Raw genomic sequence first — 16,186 nt, forward strand, 5'->3', positions numbered from 1 at the left:
AAACAACTCAAGGCGCTCTTCAGTTGTTACTCCTTCTGTACCAGTAAACTTAGGTATGTATTTCTGATAATCTCCTACAGGTATGGCATTCAACAGGACAGGCAAGACCAAGGGTTCATACCTAGCGGAAATGATTCTTTCCATCCTTGTAAGAGCTTGCTGACTTGCCATGGCTGAGGTATACGAAAGGGATACTGGTGGACTGAGTGAAATGAATCAATGAAAAGAATGACAGAAACAGAGGAATATGATGGACAGTATGGGATACTTTTTCTACTGAGGTCCGAAAAGGAAATGAATAACTGGGAGCGGTATGAATCTCTGAAGGTGAACTTCACTAACAGAGACACATAAAAAAATTTTAAGGCTTACCTGATCCTGATGCTCCCTTCCGCAAAGTTTTTCCTGCTTATCGATCCTCTCAGGATCAGGCACTGGCTAGCTAGTGATTTCTGAAGATTTCTCCGAGCATGCTTCACGAATTAGACCAGAACTACAATGTGGAGTCGCCAAAGGATGGCCTTCCTCTAGTGGAGTCGCCAAACAGATGATTACAACCAACGTCTGTGTTCAAACCTTGTCTGTCATCAAAGCTTGAAGCTGTGTCGTCTCCCAGGGAAGCTGAGCTTCGATTCTCCTCTCCCCGGCAACGGCGCCATTTAATCTTATCACCCCAAGAAACTCACCTAGGTTTCATATCGGTGATGCTCGGGAACATTACAAATTCAACCAAATATAGTTGGATAAATGGTGGATGAACGGAACAAATGCTGCATATTCAAGCCAGATAACCACTTCTACTATGATTTACCCCAGACATGGGTGAACACCCCCATACTACAAGGCTTTTAACCACCTATTACTCACAGTTTGAGGATAAGGTGACAATGGATAAGACTGACCACACTAGCAGATGCACAGGACCCTGTGATGGCCGGCTGCAACCAATTAAGAGGTCTGTAAATCTAGTTTCTAATGCACAGTCAGGATGACATCTCTCTATGCATTAAACAACAGAAACCTGCACACATGTTCTATGATACATGCTAAATCCTAACACAGAGGTGGGATGATAGCCCCTCTGATGCTAAACATTCACAACAATAGAACAAATGCAAACAGGCACAGCCTGGAACAAGAAAGAGAAGTGGAAAGTGAGCAATAAACAGCAAAAGAAGCTTGTATTAGCTGGAAATGAAGACCAGACGCTGCAGGTTACAAAGTAGTTACAGTCTCCAGAAGTTGAACCTTACAACAGGGTTCTCTTCATCTAACACTCATCAATCTGATTACATCTCAGTTCTGAGTATATATAGTGTTACAATACAAAATATCTCTGTTAAACAATGCGTGGAGGAGCCCATAAATGGCCACCAACCATATTCATATTCGAAAATGGGCCTCTGATACAAATCTGTCTGAGTTTTAAATAGATTTGACCCTCTCTGGCTCTCTGCGGTCCTCCTTGGGGTAGGTGGCGTGAAATACCAAAGGAACCATAACCATTGAATGCTCTGCATTGATAAACGGCGTCCTGCTTCCTCCTCGGCCATACTTTTGATTAATGGCAGCTACTGAATCATTAAAACGGCTCAATCATGACTGTTTGGCTTTAAAACAATGAAACGCTGCTACACTGTTCATTCCCGCCCATCACTGTTTCAACTTTGGCTTTGAAAAGGTTCAGGCATGGTTCAATCATTTATCGGGTCCGCCTTTCGGGTTGCAATGCATGTCTTAACAGGCCAATCCTCTGTTTCTTTTATATTTGAGAAATACACGCAATACTGCCGCAAAACCATGAAAAATGGCTTTGGCGGATTTGAATCATATATATATTTTGTTTCTGAACCCTTTCAGATCTGAAAACCCATCGCAATTGGCACTTGCACAAGGCCTCCTTTGCATTTCTTTATATTTCATAATACATAGAAAATGCGCCAAAAACCATTGGAAATGGCTCAAGCGCGGATTTGAAATTTCAAAAAAAATGACCCGTAAATTATCGGGTCTGGCCCATCGCATCGCAACATAACTCATTTAAAAGCCCTGCCCCTTTGAAAGAGCCGATAGCGATATCACCGCGGACCCGAAAATCTATCAAAAGGAATTTACACCGTCATCGGGTCCCGACCATCGGCGATCGCTCATCGGCAAGGTCTCCTTTGTCGCTGCCAGTGCCTCCCTCGACTTGCGATATGCCGACGCGATCTAGACCGCTAATCGGCCAGATCCAACGGCTGAGATTTATGCGGATCCTTAAGCCTGTAATTTGATTTTTATATGGTTTTTTGGGGTATTTTGGGGCACTTTGTATCCTTTTTTGGGCATCCTTCTGTGCACAAACAACCCAATCAGGACTACATTTGATCCTCAAATGTTGGATTATGTAGCAGAGCTAACAGTACACAAAAAACACATTTGTGCGGATTCAAAAGAATATTGTAATGCCTGCACCTAATGAAAATTGCTTTTAAGTGTAATGGGTGAACTTGTTGTTTCATGGAACGAGTCAGTAGGTCATCTAAATAAGGTTGAAAAATATTCTTGATATCGTGGAACGCATAAGACATTGCTCGCTGAAAAATTGCGCCAACGTTTTTAGGCCAAATGGGAGTTTGCGATAAGAAAAAGTTCCCTATGGGCATATAACTGCAGTTTTATATTGATCGGTAGGGAGTATGCTTATCTGATTGTAGCCAGAAAATCCATCCATGAAGGTGTTGTCACTCACTACATTATGAGTTTTTAGTTGTCCCAAGTGCCAAATAGCAGTGAATTTTGGAGCCATGTTTCAAGCCACATAAGCTCTCAAAGCTAAATCGTACCCTCTCATTTGCATAGTTCTCAGAACAAGCTTTCCAACGGTATGTGGAAGTCTGAAAATGCACTTCTGGATCAGAAGATAAGGCTTGTTGAAGTTACCCTTTGAAAGCTAGAAAACAAAGAGAAAAAACCAATGGAGGTTCATTCCAATCGCAATTGGCGATTGGCGATTTCAAGGGTCAGGCTTATCGACGATCGGTAAGTCCAGGGCATTACACATCGGTAAATTGGAGCAGCGATGGGGTTACAACTCCAAAACATTGCGATCTCTCGGTGTTACAATATGATAGTGTTAAAGCATCAGAAGGGCTAAAAAGAATTTTACAAAGGAAATCAGCTACAAAACCAAGGGCAGGCAGTCCCTTTTCTCCCTCCTCTGGGGGCCACGTGGCAGAGCACCATTGGATTCGATAATGACACTGTTAATCTAGTTTTCATTGATTTCAATATATTGAAGAAGGAATGGAAATGGTGGAAATCAATGAAGAAACCAAATGATGAAGAAGCCCAACACTCAAAGACACTTTTCCCTACTTCCATTTTTGAACTATTAAATGATCAGTCACATGAAATAATATTTTTTTTCTATCTTAGAAAAGGAATTTCATCATGAGACCTGGACCATCTGAAAGGGCATAAGTTTACCTTTCTAATGAGCTATTATGTGTGAAAAAAAAAATGTGATGAGAGTTGTTGAGGATGCCCGTGCGTAGCCCTAGCTACTGTTGCAGCACTCAGAGCCGCAACCCCTGCTTCTCCTCAGCGGCCTCCTGCTGCTGAGGCCCGACTTCACCTTGAAAGGAGAGATCGCAAACCCTTCCTACAGAAAGCACGCAACCATCTGCAACTGCCCTCAGCGGCCTTCTGCTGCTGAGGTTCAAGCAATATGGATCCATCAGAGAACGAATATCATCACACAGATCACCATCAGGAATTGGAAGTAACAGCCAAAGCTTTTGCTTCCCTCATTTCGGAAATGGGACCGGCAAAGAAAAGACCAGCAATCTCAAAGTTTGTTAAAAGAATGGAATAAATACCAGAGATATCACTCCCTCCGGCTCTCCCACGAAAAGCAGCACTCTCCCTGCCAGAACGAGGATAAGTAGGGCAGTTCACTGGTTTGTGGCCATCACCCAAGACTGTCCAAAAATGGGTAGAAAGAAACTGGTCGGCTTTAATAAATGGGAAATTTTCAATCAGGTTCTGTGGTAGAGGATATTACACCTTTCATTTCAAGACCAAGGAGGATAGAGACTTGATATTCAGGAATGGGTCATATTTTATGGATACAAGGGGGCTGTATCTAAATAGATATACACCAGACTTCGACCCAAAAATGGATGTCACAAGCATTGTACCTGTCTAGGATAGATTGTCGCATCTCCCTCTCCACTGGTGGGGAGACGATTTAGTTAAAGCCATAGGAAATGCAGTGGGGAAATACATCGACAGATGCAAGCCAAAGGAAAATATGCATGCATGCGCCCGAATATGTGTCGAAGTGGATCTAGGGAGAGGACTCCCAAAAGCTATCAAAATCAAAGTGGACCAGTGGACGCACATACAACAGCTGGACTACGAGTAGATTCCCTTCAAATGCAAGGTATGTCATGAATATGGTCATTTCACAAATAGATGTACAAAAAGAAAAGAAAATGAAAGTGAAAAAATGGAGGATCTGGAAAATAAATGGGAACAGGTCAAATGGAAAAAAACAGTAAACAAACAACCAATCCAGCCTCCTTCGCAGCCCTCAGCACCCACTGAAGTTCAACCTCTCTCGCCAAATGCAGACCTTGCCACTGCAAATCCATTCGATCCACTGGATCTCTCTGCTCCCTCATCCTCTGGACCCAAATCTGGATCTAGATCTAGATCCAAAATCCCTCACTCCCCCAACCCTTCTCAATCTCCTCACTCCCCTAGAACCTCAAATCCCCACCACTCTCTGCCTCCCTCAGTAGACAGAATCTTAACCAGAAAGCAAGCAAAGGAAGCATTCCCAAACACTAAAAACCAAAAAAAAGTGGGAAGGAAGACAAACAAGGAACTAAGGGACGAAGTAGCAGCAAAAGAAATGGCTCTAGGAATGCAGCAACCTATGGATACTTTCCTAGGAAAAAGCACAGGGAACAATGAGAAAAGCCATCAAAAGGGGAAGGGAACCATGTACCACCCAGCAGGTAAATAATGATAATAGTCTCCTGGAATTGTAGAGGAATGGGGACATCTATTAAAGAAAATGCAGCAAGAGACATATTAGTAAATGAAAACCCAGATATTTTAATGATCTAGGAGACAAAAGCAGGCAATCAAGACACTAAAAATCTTTAAAAAAAGTTAAGAAATTATGAAGGGGAAGCTATACAGGCAACAGGAGCGTCAGGGGGTATATGCACAATATGGAAAAAAGGAATATGGGAATTAATCCAAAAGAAAACAGATCAGCATTGGATAATAACGGACCTCAGGCAAATCAGCACAAAAGAGAGATATAGGGTCATAAATATATATGCCCCCAACCACTATAAGGATAAAGAACAGTGCTGGGCCACATTGAAGGAAATGTTAAAGGAAACACAAGTTGGGAAGGTGATTTTAGGAGGAGACTTAAATATGGTAAGAAGTATTGAGGAAAAAATTGGAGGAATTTATCAAACGGATCCCTCCAGGAACTCTCTAGAAGAAATTATGGAGCAACACAGCCTTCTGGACATTCCCCCAAATAATGGGAAATACACCTAGAACAACAAAAGAGTAGGTAAAAGCAATATCAAAGAAAGGTTGGATAGAATCTTAATCCAGGAAAGTATAAAAACAGGTTATAGCTCTATCAAATCAAAAATCATTCATACCACTGCTTCAGGTATAAACCAGTGGTAATAATATTGGGTAAAATGGAGAACCAAGGTCCCCTCCCCTTCAGATACAACTCGACCTGGGACAGCAACACAGAAATCAGCGAGTTAGTAAAAAAAGTATGGGAACCAAGAGTAACAGGTTCACCTCACTACATATGGGACACAAATATTAAAAATGTAAGAGCCAAGTTAAAAAATGGGAAAGATCAAATGTAAAAAACAAAGAGCTCCAACAGAAAATGGATAGCATGCACGCGAAGAAAGATGGCAAAGAAGAAAGCAAACAGGACTACTTAAAAGAGAAAGAAATATTTTGGGAAATTTACAGGGAAAACAGGAAAGAAGAAGAAGCTAGACTGAAGTCCATAAGTTTATGGCTCAAGGTAGGTGACAAGAACACTTCCTTTTTCCATAATACTATGAAAATCAGAAGAGTTAAAAATCAGATAGAAAAGATCCAAGTGGAAAATCAAGAAGTTAAAAGAGCAGAAGAAATAAAAAGAGTAGCTCACAAGCACTTCAAAGATCTACTGTCAGCGACAAAAGAAATGGCTGAGTATGAAGAAATTTTGCAGCACACAAAAAAAAAAAGAAAAAAATGCAGATTTGTGCAAAGATCCAACAGAGGAAGAGATAGTGGAGGCCATATGGAGCCTGCATCCGGATAAAGCACCAGGGCCAAACAGTTTCACCATATCTTTCTTTAGAAATCACTGGTATACAATTAGAAAGGACTTCATAAGAATGTTGAAGAATGTTTTCGAAAAAAAAATATGGGAGGCAACACAAAATCCTCCTATCTTTCTCTTGTCCCAAAAGAGTCAAATCCCACCACTTTCAATAGTTTCAGGCCTATCTCTCTCTGTAATTCCTCTGTATACAAAAGCAAGAAAAAGGTATGATAATCAAATTAGACATGGCAAATGCCTTTGATAAAGTCAGCCACCCATATCTAATGGTTGTCCTCCAGAAACTTGATTTCTCTAAAGAAATAACAGGAGTGATACAGGAATGCATCTCCACTCCATGGATAGCCCCACTCATAAATGGAAGACCCTGTGACTTCTTCCAAAGCACTAGAGGTCTTAGGAAAGGCTGCCCTCTCTCCCCTTTTCTTTACATAATAATGAAAGAGACCTTAAACAGAGCTTTGGAAGCCCAGAGGAAAGAAAGAACTATAACAGGGCTGAGAATTGCAAAAGGATAAAAACCATAAATCATTCCTTGTTTGCAGACAATACTCTGTTGCTGGGAGGAGCATCAACAATAATATCCAGAAGATTCAAAAAAACTCTGGATAAATTTCTACAGGTGTCAGGTGGGCTATTAAACAACACAAAATGCAGGATCTATGGCTGGAATATTCTGCCTAGAATCATGCAAAGGATATCCCAAATCATGGAAATCCCAGCACAAGAAAAATGGAGCCATTTCCTCTACTTTGGACTCCCAATCTCAAAAGAGAGCATGAAAGCAAAAATATGGACAAAACAGATTGAAAAAATGCAAACTAAGATAAAGAATTGGGGAATGATGTGGTTAAACATGGCTGGAAGGGTGATACTAATTAAAGCTCTCCTTGCTGCACTATCGATTTATCAATATGCTATAATCATGGCACCAGCAAGCGCCCACAAATAGATGGAGTTAATCTTAAGAAGCTTTATATGGCAAGGTGGGAAGCAAGAAAATAAGAAGTTCAGCTTAGTTAGGTGGGAACAAGTAGTGTTGCCATATGAAAAAGGAGGGCTATCCATCTGACTGCCTAGACTCATGAATGCAGCTTTTGGAATGAAAATAGTGTGGAGACTCATTACAGGTAAAGAGAGCTGGTGGAAAAAAAATCCTCATTAACAAATACATGGATGGATCCAAGGAAAAATTGTTGAAGGGAAACATCCCAATCAAACAAAGTACCCAAGTATGGGAGGTAGTCAAAAAAGTAATCCCATAAATGAGAAGCCACATCTCAAAAACTCCAGGTAACTGAAAAACAATTTCGATTTGGGAGTACAAGATCATGGGGAAAGACCAAATACAGAATTACCCGGAAGTTGAAGGCATACAAGAATGGCTGAAAGGAAAAGGATTCAACACTCTACATTCAATCTCGTTATGGAATCAAAAGGAATGGCAGGAGTGAAAATCCCAACCATACTATGTTATGAAACCAGCTCAAGAAAAGATAGAAAAGATAGATCAACGCCTTAGAATTCAGCCTCTTCGAGGGGGCAACCTCCTTTACATTACATAAATGAACAATTCTTGGATGATACAAATGAAAAGACCTCCTTTCTATATATAGGAGTCTAAGGGGTCATAACATAATCGGAGCCGACATAACAAGAATAATGTAAGGGCACAATAATAACAATAGTGGGCTTCTATGGGGCATAATAGTAACAATATGGGCACTACATGGGTACATCAATATAATAAGTGGGTTATACTAATAACAGTAGGGTTACACTAGTAGTATAGGGGCCTAACATGCCCCTCTCCTTCAAAAAGTGTTGTCCTCAACGCTTGAGTATTTCTTGATGCTTCTGTATAAAATTCTTGTCCTCCCATGTGGAATATTCAGTGGGTAAGTTCTTCCACTTGATGAGATACTCTGAAATTGATCGATTTCGTAGCTGTCGCGTTCTTGTTTCTATGACTGCTCCAGGTTCGAATATGATTTTTCCTTCCTCTTTAATTTCTGGCAATATTGTTTGAATTGGGATCTTTTGCAACTTTTGAATAAGTGGCCATACTTCTTCGTCCTTCTTCCATTCATCCCTTGCTTCGTTTATCCAATCTGGTTGGATAATATAAATAGCACAAAACAATGCTTCCACATCCTTATCCTTGAAGAGTCTTCCCATTCGGTAAGGTCGCCATTTTTTAAGTGCCTGTTGTTTCGTTTGATTTTGCACTGAAGTGGCGTTATCCTTTAAAAGTTGGAGAACTTGTTGTTGATGCTCGATGTGATCTTTCACTGCTTGAACCTTTTTCTTCTTGATATGTCCTTCTATCTCTAGAGTTTGAGGAGTGGTAATTTCTTCCAATCCTTTACAAGATATGGTTGGATTTATTTCTTGATGCTTGATGTGATCTTTCACTTCTTGAACATTTTTCTTCTTTATATGTCCTTCTATCTTGATAGTTTGAGGAGTGGTAATTTCAAACAATGAATTACAATATATGGTTGGATTCATTTCTTCTTTCTCGATGTGATATTTCATTTCTTGCACCATTTTCTTCTTGATATGTCCTTCTATCTTGAGAGTTTGAGGAGTGGTAATTCTGGCCAATGCTTTACAAGATATGGTCTGATTCATTTCTTCTTTCTCTGGGGTGGGGTCCTGGCGTATATCTTCTTCTTTTGTTGTTTCTTGATCCTTTTCTTCCTCCTCTTCATATTCTATGTAAAATAATTTCTTCTCAGCACACTTATGACCTTTAGTGCATTTGCTATCACAATTGTAACAAAGCCCTTTTTCTCTTTTTTCTTCCAATTGTTGTGGTGTAACCCTTGTAGGTTGTGGAAGGCTAGGAGAAACAACACTTCCATCTTTATAGTTGTGAGGGGCACACTTCCTGGTTTCTATAATTTTGCTTTCCACTATGTCACAAAGCCCTTTTACTCTTTCCAATTGTTGTGGTGTTGCTCTAAAGAAGGTGTTTCTCTTTGTATCCTCATAATGTGCTATCATTTCCTCCGTGAAAATTGACCACGTAACAAGTTGTTTACGAGAACAAAGCCCTTTGTACCATAAAAATTGATCTGGTTCTAAATATGAAGATGCAATACATACCTTTTGTAACAGTTGTACACCATGTATATCAAAATATTGCTCCATCTGAAGTATCCAATTTACTGGATCCTTGCCATCAAACTTCCTCATCTTGCTTTTTCTTGATTTTAGGAGCTCTACCTTGAAACGACTGTAACTCTATACTTTCGGATCTTTAAGTTCTGAAATTGTGACCTGTAGTAGCCCTCTGTGTCCTCTTTCCAATGCCACCAGTCTGATCCAAATTGGATTCTCCAAGAAAGAGTTATGCACAATCTCCCAAGATGACCTGATTATAGACTAGTTCAGTAGAGCGAACTTGTACAACGTGCCACGAGTCACTGTTTCGACCTTTGGATCTGAAAACCACCCACAAGAAACTAGAGTCCGTCCTCTTTCTGTACCTTCTTACGAAACTTCAATCCGATCCCCAGAGAGAAAGTTATGACGATTTTCCCCAGGTCACCTGTTTTGAATGTAATTCAGGAGTCTGCAAAAAGTCCAACTTCCTCAGATCATATCTCCTCAAATATCGCAGGAAAAGATCTAAAATTCGGACCCAAGGTTCAGCGCGATTTCTTCTCAAATGGGTTGTTTTTTCGACTTCTGAAACGTCACAGAAAAAAAAGTTATAGCGAAAATGCCACGATGACCTGTTTGGAGCAGCGAAACCCTAGAATCCAAAGCTCTGATACCAAATGTTATGAAACCAGCTCAAGAAAAGATAGAAAAGATAGATCAACGCCTTAGAATTCAGCCTCTTCGAGGGGGCAACCTCCTTTACATTAAATAAATGAACAATTCTTGGATGATACAAATGAAAAGACCTCATTTCTATATATAGGAGTCTAAGCGGTCATAACATAATCAGAGCCGACATAACAATAATAATGTAAGGGCACAATAATAACAATAGTGGGCTTCTATGGGGCACAATAGTAACAATATGGGCACTACATGGGTACATCAATATAATAAGTGGGTTATACTAATAACAGTAAGGGGTTACACTAGTAGTATAGGGGCCTAACATACCAGCAAGTCTGGAAGGATAATGGACAAAAATCAAACAACATTTAAAAGTGGCAGCTCCTATTCACTATGATGAGGAAGACAGCTATCTATGGGATCCAAGCAACGGGTATTACACAGTTATACCTGGATATAATATCCTCCAAGAGCCAATTGATCATCAGAAATGGGACTCCTGGAAACTAGCTTGGAAATCTGAAAGTTTGCCAAAGATAAAAAATTTCATACGGACCCTTTTAAAAGGGAAGATTTTCACCAGTGAAAATTTAAAAAAAAGGGGCTTCCAAGGGCCATCACGATGCCCTTTATGCTAGCAAGTGAAAGAAAACATTCAGCACTTATTCCAAGAGTGCAAATTCTCAAAAGAGTGCTGGGAGCAGCTTATACAGCCACTGGAAATTAACATAAACTTTGAAAAACCATTGTCGGAATTTCTCGAAACTCTTGAGAAAGCATACCCTTATGCAACAAAGAAGAAAGTCACAATCCTAAGAATATGGAAATGTATTCCAACAGTTCTATGTTGGAAAATCTGGCTGACTTGAAATAAGTGCATTTTCAAAAACCAAAATCCAAGAATTGGGAAAACACTATCAAAAACTTGGGGACTGACTTCCGAAATTCTCAACGCAAAAGGAACTGCACCAACGGACTATAGTATTCTCCAACAAGAGGAAAGGGACTGGCTCAACAAAACCATAATAGACAACAATGGCCAAAAAGGACAGAGAAAAGAAAACTCAAAAAAAAATTGGAAATTAAGAATGACTGAAGAGGAGCTGGAAAGCTGGAAAAAACTTCAGAACATACATTGTATGCATTTTGATGGAGCCTCAAAGAATAATCCAGGAAAGGCAAGAGTCGATGGAATAATTTATGATCCAAATGGGAAAAAATAGTCATTTATGAATGGGGATTGGGACAAATGTCAAATAATCAGGCGGAAGCATACAGTTTATTGATGGGAACAAGACTGATTTAAAAAAGAGAAACCCAAAACCCTATAATTATAGGAGACTCAGCCATCATAGTCGAGGTAATGGTTTGAAACAAGAACCCAAGCAATGAGTTTATGAGTAGAATCATCAAAAGAATCAGAAGGAATTTAGCAGGCTGTGGAAATACAACCTTCAAACATGTCTTGAGGATACATAATCAGCAAGCGGACCACCATGCAAATCAAGCTGTGGAAAAGGAAGAAGGAATAGTCAAAGAGAATCAAGATGAATACTATCACAGTGTGCTATAACTACCATCGAAGAATGATAAGCCCAAAGATCTGAAAAACCAAGGGACAAAGTAGGCAGATTAAATGGAAAAACCAAGGTATTGAAATCAAAGCATATCAAAGTATCCACAGCCAACGTGAAAATCAAAAAAACTTGGACAGTCATAGGAAAAATCATGATAGCAGGGAGTCGAACATGAATGATGTCAGTGAAGGCATCTCAGATCACAAGATTCATGAGATAAAAATCAGAGGCACTGGGAAAAATCGTGGCAGAAAATCTAGGAAAGATGATTGCTCTCAAGTGGCAGCCTCCAACTGCAAATTCAGGGAAGGCAGAACGGGCTATAAGAGAAATGGTAAGGTATCAATTAGCAAGTATGATTGTGTCCTCAGAGAGACCACTATCGAGCACAGAGATTTTTCTTTCAGTCCCTTCCTGTATCTTAAATCCATAGTTGTTAGCTCTCAGAACATTGTATCCTACTTCGCACAACTCTCTGTCTCACCTCAACACGCTCAACATCCTCCCATTGTAGTAATTGATCTCTGTCTCATTCTCACTCCTCCATTTTTGCAGATCATCCCCGAGTCTCATTGTAATCTCAATCACACCGTTGGCCATCAGTCCCTTGCCTCTGTCTCATTTCAGCACGCCCAGCATCCTCTCATCGCAGTATTTGATCTCTGTCTCATTTTCACTTCTCCATTTTCACATATCATTCCCCAATCTCATTGTAATCTCGGTCACACCACTAGCCAATAGTCCATTGCCTCTCTCCAAATTGTCACCGCTGTCATTTTTCAAAAGAGTTTTATTAGCAGGCTCACCCCCAAGGTCATCATCTAGGCCTATGTTATTTCTCAAAGCCAGGACATCGATCAGCAAGGCAGGACTGCACAGGCTCAAAGGCTAGCAAGCAGCAGTAGAAGGAAAGCTACAGTAGAAAAAATAAAGATCAGGGAGATAAACAAAGCAAGAGAAATGAGCTCAATCCCATTGATAAGGCAGCGAGGAATGACTCTTGCCCAGCATGCAAGGGAAATAAGATCATGATACACTGGCTGCAACAGTCATTAAAGGATCTCCGAAGTGAAATGCGGATGGAGTACAGTTTCCAGAAGCGCAATATGGCAGTTCAAAAAGAAGAGATTATGGCTCTGAAATCTAAGTGCAAGCACTTAGAGGAAGTAGTGGACTACTATAAAAGCAAAGCCACTAGCAGTGAAGGGGAGAACTCGGTCAACAACAACAACATGCAGCAAGTAGCCCAGGACTACTCAGTTTATAAACCATAAATCTCAGTGAATATATGTTATGCAAATTTGTTTTCTTAGTTGGTCAATATGTCAAGCAGTACTCTAGAATAGCTAAAAAAACTTCTGAAGTTTTGATACTAAGCACAGGAGAAAGGTCTGCGTGCCTATCTTACTGCTCAGTTTATCATATCAAAATAGCGGAATGTAAAAGGAGCTTGCTCCAAGACTTTTTTTTGGTAATATAACATCTATCTGAACTTGTTAAAAAAAAATGAGCTATTATGTGTCCCGAAATTCCAAATAACGAGAGAGAAATTGATTTTTAAAGATTAAATTAATTCTCTGCCTATTGAGCCAACCTGTATTTAGACAAGTCATGTCGGCTGGACCTAAAAGACGTGATTGTTCATTGTGAGGACATAGAACATGTATAAATAAGAGGTTAGACCTTTGTTTCAAGGACAGCATTCCAGTGAAAAATACAGTCAAGCAATTCGGACTATAGTAGAAGTACAATAAGTAGCACGAAGATCTGTTCACATCTCGTGAACAGTTAGAAGACAAGGGAATAAAAGAAACAACACCTTCTCGGATAAGCATGAAGAAGACAGTCTTTTTTATGGTGACAGGAAACATTGTTGAGGACTACACATAAGCTCGGTGTTCATCCCTTAGCCTCCACAGACTGCACAAAAGCACGATGCTTATCTCTTTGCCTCCACGAACTTGCACAAAAGCTTGAATTGCAGACTGCCTTATGATGTTTTGAAGCTTGGATTGTGGGTTGTCTAGGGATGTTTTTGAAGCCTAAATTTCAGACTGTCTTATGGTGCTTTGAAGACTGAATTATGATAAATTACGAACTGTCCTTATGTATGAAGATCTCCCCTTAACAACAATAGTAAAAATCCTAATGTACAGTGAAGTCAAGTAGCCCTGAACTGAAGATAACATAGAGGAGAACAGTGGAGCATTGAGCAGTAAAGAAGGATTGCCTTAATCAATGAAGAATCTCATGTAAGTTCCATCTACATTGTTTATTAAAACTAAAGGATTGGTGTCCTTGGAGTTGGTGCTCCTAAACTCAAGCTTGGTGCCTTGGATGAGATAGGGTCGAAGCCCTAGAGGTTGGAGCCCTAGAGGTCGGAGTCTCATCAAAAACAAGTTGGTGCTTGGGAATAATTATCATACATTGTACTTATTCTTTTATACTCAATAAAATTATTCTTATACGTTTCTCTGATTAAATTGTGAAGAATCTAACTGGTAATAATAACAATTGAAAGAAAATACTCATTCACCCCCCTCTCAGTGTTTCCAACAGACACGGGGCAACTGAAATTAGCATGACGTGGCAGTACAGTGATGACATGGTGGTAAGGAGGACACATGGCACACAGATTTAGCATTTTTAGGGGTCCTATGGCGGCATATCCAGGTGACATGTGTCACCGCTCAAAAAGTTCCACATGGCACCGATGAGGTCACCAAAGGAGATTCTCGTAGATCAGTGATCAGCGAAGTTAAAGGGTCGCTACTCCAATTAAAAGTCTCTGGATTGTGATTGCGATATGTGGGAACTCTCCTGGATGCGATATTTTATACAGTAGATTTAATGGGTTGTCAGGTCCATCCCTTTCAAAGACCGCATGTGATTTAAACCCCCCAATCTTTGGACGACCCAGATTAACTTCACCTAAATCGACGGCTCCCAGGCATTTTCTCCGCCCCCCCCACCCCACCATGTCTCCCTTTATCAGCGGGGGGGTCCGAAAAAGTGGTTTCCCTGCTGGGCCCTGTCGCTATGTGTCTCATATTATTTCGCACCCCCCTCACTTACCACCTACCGCTCATGCCCCTCTCCAAAAACCACTCATCCTCTCACTCTCTCCCGCCACAAGCCCTAGCGCCTGGTCACAACCCCCGATTATATGAGAAGAAATGTAGACAACGGCTAAACCAAAGGGGCCAAGGAGCATCGAAACCCATCATTATGCAACGCCTTTAAGAGTAAAAGTCTTGCTGTTGTAAAGCCTCGATAGTATGGTACAGGGTTTTGAAGGTGGATGGGTCGACAGCTCAAGCATTGAATGAATTTGGGGCAGCATTAAATCAGTATGGGTCGACCCAGTAAGGCCCACTGTGACACGAAACTAGGGTCAATGAATACAGAGTAAATGAAGACATGGAAGGTCAATGGGACTTGATGATCCAACATGGTGCTCCTTACAAAAGGAAGACAAGGTACTGCCTAGGTGTCCTCTGCTTCTTTACTGTGGCATGAAACTGACAGTTGCCCCCTCCCAGTTTTAAAGAATGAATGCTTCAGGCAATTAAGACGAAAGTGACACAAACCGGATTAGTTGCTAGAGGGACACACGATGACAGAGACGTGGCCTGACAAAGGGCCTTCACAAGAATAGCAGAGGGACACTCCCTCCATCATCTTTTAGTTTTTCCTTTTCCTTATTATTTCTGTAATTTTCATATTTCCAAGAAAGGGATCAAATCCTAGTTGTAATCATTTTGGGCAGTAGAGCCATCACAAGCCGAGACATCTAGTCAATCGGGCAACTGGTCCTGGCTAAGATATTTGTAATTATTGATTCAAAGCCCCCCCTTCTCTGTATAAATAAGGGGGATAAACACTTAACAAAGGTTTTGGAATTTCGCACCCACAGGGATCTGAATTCTAAGATGCCATTCTTGGTTCTAAATTTCTTGTTCATGAGGGACTTGACTGGTACACTATTGAATGTTATGGATTGGTTATTTGGACCCTCCAAATATTAATGAAACTATCTTGGTGATTCCACAAAAATCAATGCGCAGTATGTTTTCCCCTCTGTCAATCTCATTTTCATATATATTTTCTTCTGTTATTGAAATTGTGTAATGAAGTTGTCGGTCTCATGCTTTCATGATTGTATACTTTGTTGATATATATATAGAACAATACCTGTGTGTATTACAGATTTACTTGTGTTATTAAATAGCCTACAGTACCTGTCGTAATTACAGATTTACTTGTGTTATTCCATAGCCTATAGTACCTGTATGAGCACAAATTTACCTACACGGTTTAGTGATAAATGTACTCATGATGTATAGATTTTGGAACCTTAATTAACGCTCTATTGTTTCTACCATTCCACCTCTTCCATCTTCCATACCTCTATTAGGACATTGTTGCTTAGGAT

This window comes from Pinus tabuliformis, chromosome 7 (assembly GCF_031772625.1).
Source record: "Pinus tabuliformis cultivar Carrire ecotype Pingquan chromosome 7, CPIR1, whole genome shotgun sequence".
In the NCBI taxonomy this organism is placed as follows: domain Eukaryota; kingdom Viridiplantae; phylum Streptophyta; class Pinopsida; order Pinales; family Pinaceae; genus Pinus; species Pinus tabuliformis.